The 7851-nt window shown below is 47.9% G+C and overlaps 1 protein-coding gene across 1 annotated transcript in view; it reads right to left on the reverse strand.

Moving 5' to 3' along the window:
• Positions 1-860, reverse strand: part of RRBP1 (ribosome binding protein 1) — a gene marked incomplete at its 3' end in the record, with an annotated part of 35834 nt that extends 34974 nt beyond the window's left edge. Inside the window, exon 1 of the mRNA XM_015407850.1 lies at positions 793-860. The remainder of the gene's footprint in view (positions 1-792) is intronic.
• Positions 861-7851: the final 6991 nt, after the last annotated feature.

Here is a 7851-nt window from a genome sequence, read left to right on the forward strand (position 1 = left end):
AATGCCGAGTACTGGGAGTCAATGTTCCCTCTAAGCTGTGGAGTCTTGTGAGCAAAAATTCTACTTTGTGAGCTACTGGCATTAAAGTTGTGAGTGAGCGACTTGGCTGCTGCATAAATTAGTTTGCTCTGGAGCCATCCTTCCCGAGCTGAGACAGAAATGTGTGAGCCGGAGGCTAAAAAACCTCTGAGCTAGCTCACACTAACTCAGCTTAGAGGGAACACTGCTGGGAGTGTACATATGGTCAAAAATTGACTTCTAAACTAATACCGACCATCTTTTTTCTTTTCTTTTCTTTATTTTTCTTTTATTGGTTTTATACAGATGGCACCTGCTTAACGGCTTGAAAACTGGATGAACAACTAAGAGATCCCAGTCTGATAAATTACCAGACTGAGCCCATCCATTTAATTCTATTTTTTTCCCCTAGCTGTACTTCTTGGTCAGTCGTATGGAGTGCTTGAACCCAGAACTAGACTTCTGGCCCAGCAGTTTCAAACAACTCTTCTGAACAAGGAGCCCAAATGGATGGTGGTGGGCTGAAACAATCCTCCATTCCCTGCCACCAGTAGTACCAAAGCACAATGTCTGGGCTTCCCCACCACACAATTTTGAGCCACCTGAATGTGTGGCTCTTCTCCATCCCCATGCTGGCCATACCCAGGCCTCTAGTTTGGGCTAAAACACAGTCTTCTGAGGTCTAGAGCACAGTCAGAAACAGCATCGGAACACTGTCTAAGAACAAATGTGTTTCAGTCACTGATACTCCGGCCGTGCTTGCAAGTAACCTACCTGTGGTTACTACGAAAGCCAGATGCAACCGCTGTACTTCCTGAGGAAGATGCTCGCTAAGAATGAGGCTTATTTCTGAACATGTAATTACCCAGCCCAGCAGGTGCTCAGATATCTCTTCACCCGGCCTGTTCCTACTGTTGCTGATGGTGGTCCTTCTATATCAGCAGCTTCCTTCTACTTGGGCAATTCCCCCTACAATGGCCTTTTCCTCTTCACTGCCCACATGAATCACTTGAAATGGGAGTCCCTTCAGACCCTGCTTCTGGATCCACCCTCCCAAAGCTGCTTGTGAACTGCTTGCCCCTGGACGTACCCTTTGGCAAGCTCTTCCCGGAAGGCTGTTGACGTCATGAAAGAGTCACGCTGCAGCTGAAAACTAGCAGCGAATATCTTTAAGGAAGCACCCATTTCCACTTCCACACAAACTTCGCACAACGTAAGCCGAGGATTATCTCAAAAGGCTTCTTCAACCCAGAAGCTAGGAAGCTCCCCAATTCATCCACTTTCAAGCTGGCTTTTCCCAGATGATCCTTTCGGGGCTTGCCACTGGACACAGCCCCCACCCCCAAACGGCCAGTCCCAGATCCCACATTCTGCTCGGGTTACAATATTTTGCAAAGAAAAAAAAAGAAAAAAAAAGAAGAGGACCTATTTCCCGACTGACTACTCCAAACAAGTGATCGCTAGGTCGAATCTCGTTTTAAATTTAAGCTGAAGCTTGCCTCCATTGGGGGGGGGGGGGGAGGGCAAAACAAGCTAGAGGGCAAAACAGGCTCGGCCTCCCAACCCCAAAAGAGGGCATTTTCATCAGTTTTTTAAAAGGAGCCCAAAAGAGGAGGGACACCAAAAAAGAGAGATGTCCTCTAAAAAGTGGACATCTGGTAACCTTCGCTTACAGCATGGTTTGGGCAGGGAAAGCACTATCAAACAGCTTTCTCAGAGCACATATATTAGCATTTGGAATACTGTGTGCAGTTCTGGTCACCACACCTTAAAAAGGATATTAAAGCTTTGGAAAAAGTGCAGAAAGGAGCTACTAGAATGATCAAAGGGTTGGAACACTTTCCCTATGAAGAAAGGTTAAAGCGCTTGGGGCTCTTTAGCTTGGAGAAACGACGGCTGAGGGGTGACATGATCGAGGTCTATAAGATTCTGCATGGGATAGAGCAGGTTGAGAAAGAGGTACTTTTCTCCCTTTCTCACAATACAAGAACTCGTGGGCACTCCATGAAATTGCTGAGCAGTCGGGTTAGAACGGATAAAAGGAAGTCCTTCTTCACCCAAAGAGTGATTAACACATGGGATTCACCGCCACAGGAAGTGGTGGCGGCTACAAGCATGGACGGCTTCAAGAGGGAATTAGATAAGCATATGGAGCAGAGGTCCATCAGTGGCTATTAGCCACAAGGTATAGATAGGGACTCTGGGGCAAGTGATGCTCTGTCATCTTGGTGCTTGGGGGGGGGTCAACAGTGGGAGGGCTTCTAGTGTCCTGGCCCCACTGCTGGACCTCCTGATGGCACCTGGTATTTTTGGCCACTGTGTGACACAGAGTGTTGGACTGGATGGGCCTTTAGCCTGATCCAACATTGGCGTCTCTTATGTTCTTATTTTCACCCTCTTCTCAGTTGCCATTCTTTTCTATATCTAGATAGGACCAAGCCACCTTCTCATTAAGGGCTTGCGTAGCTGCTTGCAGGAGCCCCAAGTGGCACTGGGATGCTGCTGGAGAAAGATTGCAAGGAATTCGGTTGCTTTCTCATCAGTCCCCTCAGCATTCACAAAGACTAAAAGCTCTAAGTCAGTCAAGTATCCGCCAGCCCTAGCCTCACCTGAGTGGCCAACACATTTATTTTCAGGTAATCCAGTTTTGCCAGTTTAAAATTGCTGCAGCCACTTGTAAAACCTGAAACAGACGGTGCAATCCTAAGGAAATTTTCCTGGGAGTAAGTACCATAGAGTAGACTGGAGAAGGATTCTGAGTAGCCCTGTTTAGGATTGCTCTCAAGAGCCAGTGTGGCATAGTGGTTAGGACAGTGGACTCTAATATGGAGAACCAGGTTTGATTCCCCACTAGAGATGTAAAATTTCCAGAAATTTTGAAGCTCGGAAAAAAATCTGTTTCCCCCCCCCAAAAAACGGAAATTTTCAGAAAAATTGAAAAAAATGCTACATTAGCACTTTTTTTTTCTTTTCCAAATTTAAAGTCATTCTGTTACTTTAGGAACATAAAATATGACTATGGACATTGTTACTTGGCATGAAATTATCACAACTAGCATATTAAAATATAGTATATCCAAACAATTATTACAAACAGAATACCCACCCACATGCAAAAACAAAACTGAAACCTTTTTCTTTTCTTGTGACAATAGCACCTCCTAAAAGAAGAAATGCATCTTGTTCTTGCATTGGAGAGTTCAGTTTGTAACCTAGGACTTGCTTGTCTTCAGTGCACAGAAATTAGATCTGATACGGGAAAAAAAATGGGGGGGGGAATGGTTTTTTCCCAAATTTTTCCATTTTTTTCCTGGGCCTTCACATCTCTGTTCCCCACTCCTCCACATCAACCCAGCTGGGTGACCTTGGGACAGTCACAGTTCTCTCAGAGCTGTTCTCTCAAGAACAGTTCTCTCAGAACTCTCTGAGCCCCACCTGCCTCACAAGGTGCCTGTTGTGGGGAGAGAAAGGAAAGACAAGTGTAAGCCGCTTTGAGACACATGAGGCCTGCCGGGTGACCTTGGGCCAGTCACCATTCGCTCAGAACTCTCAGCCCCACCTGCCTTACAAGGTGCCTGTTGTGCGGAGGGGAAGGGAATGTGATTGTAAGCCACTCCTTAAGGTAGAGAGAAGTGGGGTATAAAAACCTGCTCTTCTTCTATTAACCAGCTGCAAACTAACCAAAACACCCAGGCCTCCTGACTAGGCCAAAATGTCAAGATGGAACGAGATACATCAACCCCAAACAGTAGGGAAGTGGAACTGCAGCACCTGTTGAGTGGAGCTGCTGCTGGTTTCCTCATTACAGTGCCTCAGCTTCTGAGAGCAGCTGTTTGGGGGAACTGCCTCATCCATCTCAGTGGCCCAACACCCTGCCATCCACTAGGCTGCATTAACCATGATGCCATGAGGGAAAAGCACTTAGAAGAAGAAAAGAGATTAGAATTACATCCCGCCCTTCACTACCCAAAGGAGTCTCAGAGCAGTTCACAATCTCCTTTCCCTTCCCACAACAGACACCCCGTGAGGAAGGCGAGGCTGAGAGAGCTCTTTCGAGGACTGCTCTTGAGAGAACAGCTCTGAGAGAATTTGTGACTGACCCAAGGTCGTACCAGCAGCTGCATGTGCAGGAGTAGGGAATCAAACCCGGTTCTCCCAGATTAGAGCTTGCGCTCCAATTTAGCCAAATGACTTTGGGCTCACACAGTACCTTGTTTAAACAGGGCCGCTCCCTTGAAAAACAGCTATGTACGTTTCAAGATCGTATCACTCCAAAATCCACCTAGGCTCCTGAAACTTCTTCAGGATCATCAGGCCTTAGAAACAGCCCAGAGCAGGCTGGATTCTGAAGACCTGGGGTCACCACCAACGCTCCCTCTAAGCTGTGGAGTCTTGTGAGCAAAAATTCTACTTTGTGAGCCACTGGCATTAAAGTTGCGAGCGAGCGATTTGGCTGCTGCCTAAATTAGTTTGCTCTGGAGCCATCCATCCATCCCGAGCTAAAACAAAAATGTGTGAGCTAGAGGCTAAAAATCTCTGAGCTTGCTCACAATAACTCAGCTTAGAGGGAACACTGGTCACCACAGTTAGTGTAGTGGTGCTGCCTAATGGACTCTAATCTGGAGAACCAGGTTTGATTTCCCACTCCTCCACACGAAGCCAGCTGGGTGGCCTTGGGCCAGTCACAGTTCTCTCAGAACTCAGCCCCACCTGCCTCACAGGGTGTCTGTTGTGGGGAGAGGAAGGGAATCGTGAGCCACACTGAGACTCCTTCAGGTAGTGAAGAGCAGGGTATAAAACCAACTCTTCTTCTTCTTATCTATTGTTGTTGTTCAGTCGCACAGTCGAGTCCAACTCTTCGCGACCCCATGGACCAGATCCCGCCAGGCCCTCCTGTCTTCCGCTGTCCTCTGAAGTTTGCTCAATTTCATGTTCGTTGCATCTATGACACTGTCTAACCATCTCATCCTTTGCCGTCCCCGTCTTCTTTGACCTTCAATCTTTCCCAGCATCAGGGTCTTCTCCAGTGAGTGCTCCCTTCTCATTGGGTGGCTAAAGTATTTGAGCTTCAGTTTCATTATCTGGCCTTCCAGGGAACAGTCAGGGTTGATTTCTTTTAGGATTGACTGATTTGATCTTCTTGCAGTCCAAGGGACTCTCAAGAGTCTTCTCCAGCACCATAGTTCAAAAGAGTCTATTCTTTGGCGCTCGACCTTCCTTATAGTCCAACTCTCGCAGCCATACATGACTACTGGGAATACCATTGCTTTGACCATGCAGACTTTTGTTGGCCTTCTTATCTATACTCCTCCATATACACAAATGGCTGTAATGTGCTCTTATGGATGAAAAATACACTCTTGCGGCCATGAAGGTGAGATCTGCCCTTCACTCCTGACACAAAAGGACTTAGTCTTCCAGTTAACGGGATCCCATCAGGCTGGGGCACTACATATAAGAACACAAGAGAAGCCAATGTTGGATCAGGCCAATGGCCCATCCCATCCAACACTCTGTCACACGGTGGCCAAAAAGACCAGGTGCCATGGTCAAGCAGTGGGGCCAGGACACTAGAAGCCCTCCCACTGTTGCCCACCCCCCAAGCACCAAGAATACAGAGCATCAATTGCCCCAGACGGAGAGTTCCTATCTATACCTTGTGACTAATAGCCACTGATGGACCTCTGCTCTTTGTGGGGGACTGTTGCTTGAGAAAGGCCAGCCCAGAGCCTCTCGGGGGTGCTGTTGTGCATGACTTTGAATTATGGCCATTGTCTATATGTGACTAAGAAACCTCAGGTACCCACTCTGAAATTCTTGGACAAAGAACAGCCTATAGAAAGAACAAAGACATTCCACCAGAAGAATTACGGTGCTTACAGCCACTCATGCACCCAAAAGCATGGAAACTGTAAATCACACACCCCCGTTTTATTTATTTATTTGATATATTTTTATTCTGCCCTTCCTCTATGGAGCTTGAGTTCCGCTGTTTTTTTAGGGTTTTAGATAGTATACTGGTGGTCTTCATTGTATTGTTTCATAATTCTGTAATCCACCTAGGGATGCCAGCCTCCACGTGGGGACTGGGCATCCCCTGGAATCATAGCTCATCTCCAGACAACAGAGATCAGTTCCCCTGGAGAAAAACGGATGCTTTGGAGGGTGGACTCTATGGCATTGTACCCCACTGACTGTCCTCCCCAGGCAAATCTCCAGGAATTTCCCACCCTCGATCTGGCAACCCTACCCCATCCCCCACTGGTGGCCAGGGGAGACCTGGCAACCCTGAATCCACCTCAAGTTTCAATGAGAAAGGCACATGATAAATGAAGCACATAAACAAATAAATAAAGTTTAATCCTCACAACAACCCTGTGAGGTAGTCGACTAGAGAAAGAATGACTGGGCTGAGGTTACCCAGTGAATTTCCTGGCAAGCGGCGATTTAAACTCAACACGTTCACCGCCATAAAACGCTGTCCCTCATTTTGTTACCTCCACAGCACAGAAGCGGTAAACGGGTTCTGTGGCACCTCAGACGTGGAGCTCACTTACAACATGGCCTCTGTGTATCCGCACATTCCCCCTTTTCTTTCAGTCCCAAACCTCTTGGTCTGCAGGCTGAGGCACGACTGAAACGCAGGCCTCACTGGGGCCAGCGGGCCCGGAATCACACACCGACCCCCTGCTTCCCCACAGATGTTTTCCTTTGGGTTCAAGAGAATGGAGCACTGCAGAGAGCGGCTGTGCGTATGGGAGGGGGGCCCCAGAGGAGGACAAAGGCAGACTCACACACGGAGAGAGAAAGCACAACGCTGAGGCAGGCGGGCGGGCACGGCCTGCACGCAAGGCAGTGAGAGAGCAGGGGAGCACGGGGGAAACATCACACTTATGACTCAACATGCCCCTCGCATCAACAGGTTGGCTCTGTTTCAAATGACTTATATGCGCGCATTATTTGCGCGGCTTGTCCATTGTTCCCAGAACTGTACCAGGCATTCGAAGGAGACTATTGTGATCCCAAGGCCACAGATGAGTCTCTAAAGCGGAGGCCAAGGGCTTCAGGCTGCCTGACAAGAGGTCACCGTTATCTCATCTTAAACCAAGCCTTGGCTACGACCTCTGGACACACACGGAGCCGATCCCTTGACAGCCAAGGTCGTCAATAGTTCCAGAGGGTAGCCGTACAGATCTGTAGTAGAACGCCTGGATTTGAGTCCAGTAGCACCCCTAGAGACCGGAAGGTTTCCACAGTATGCGCTTCAGAGAGTCAAACCCGACGAAGATTTCTGACGAAGGTGCTTTGGCTCTGAAAAGCTTATGGGTAAACCAACTCTGAATACCTCTCGCTTTGAAAACCCTTCGACGGTCATCATAAGCTGGCTGCGGCAAAAAAAAAAAGTGCTACTGGACTCGAGGTCATCAGTATGGAATACATAGTGAAACATTTAAGACTACAGAAAACATTTACGCATTTTACAGACAGTGGGGGTGAGAGGCAACTGTTTGTGTGGATTCCTTCTTTCCCTCACAGAGAGCAGTGGCAGCGGCTTCCCTCTGCCTGAAGGTGTACATATGAGTGTGCCGCACATCCTTTCTCTCTCTCTTTGACACGGACAGAATGCTACCTCCACTGCCCCACCCCCAAGTTCCTGTTCTCCAGCCCAGTCAGGCAAGACACACTTTGCTTTCCTCCTGGGAAACGTGCCTGGACCAAACATTATGCTCACACCTTGCCGCCAGTTAAATGATAGGTTATAACGGGAACTCTGAAACCTCAGAAAGATAAGAAGCAGGAGTTTTGTGGCACCTTAGGGACTAACAAGATTTT

The sequence above is a fragment of the Gekko japonicus genome, unplaced genomic scaffold (genome assembly GCF_001447785.1).
Source record: "Gekko japonicus isolate JY-2015 unplaced genomic scaffold, Gekko_japonicus_V1.1 scaffold3496, whole genome shotgun sequence".
Lineage (NCBI taxonomy): Eukaryota > Metazoa > Chordata > Lepidosauria > Squamata > Gekkonidae > Gekko > Gekko japonicus.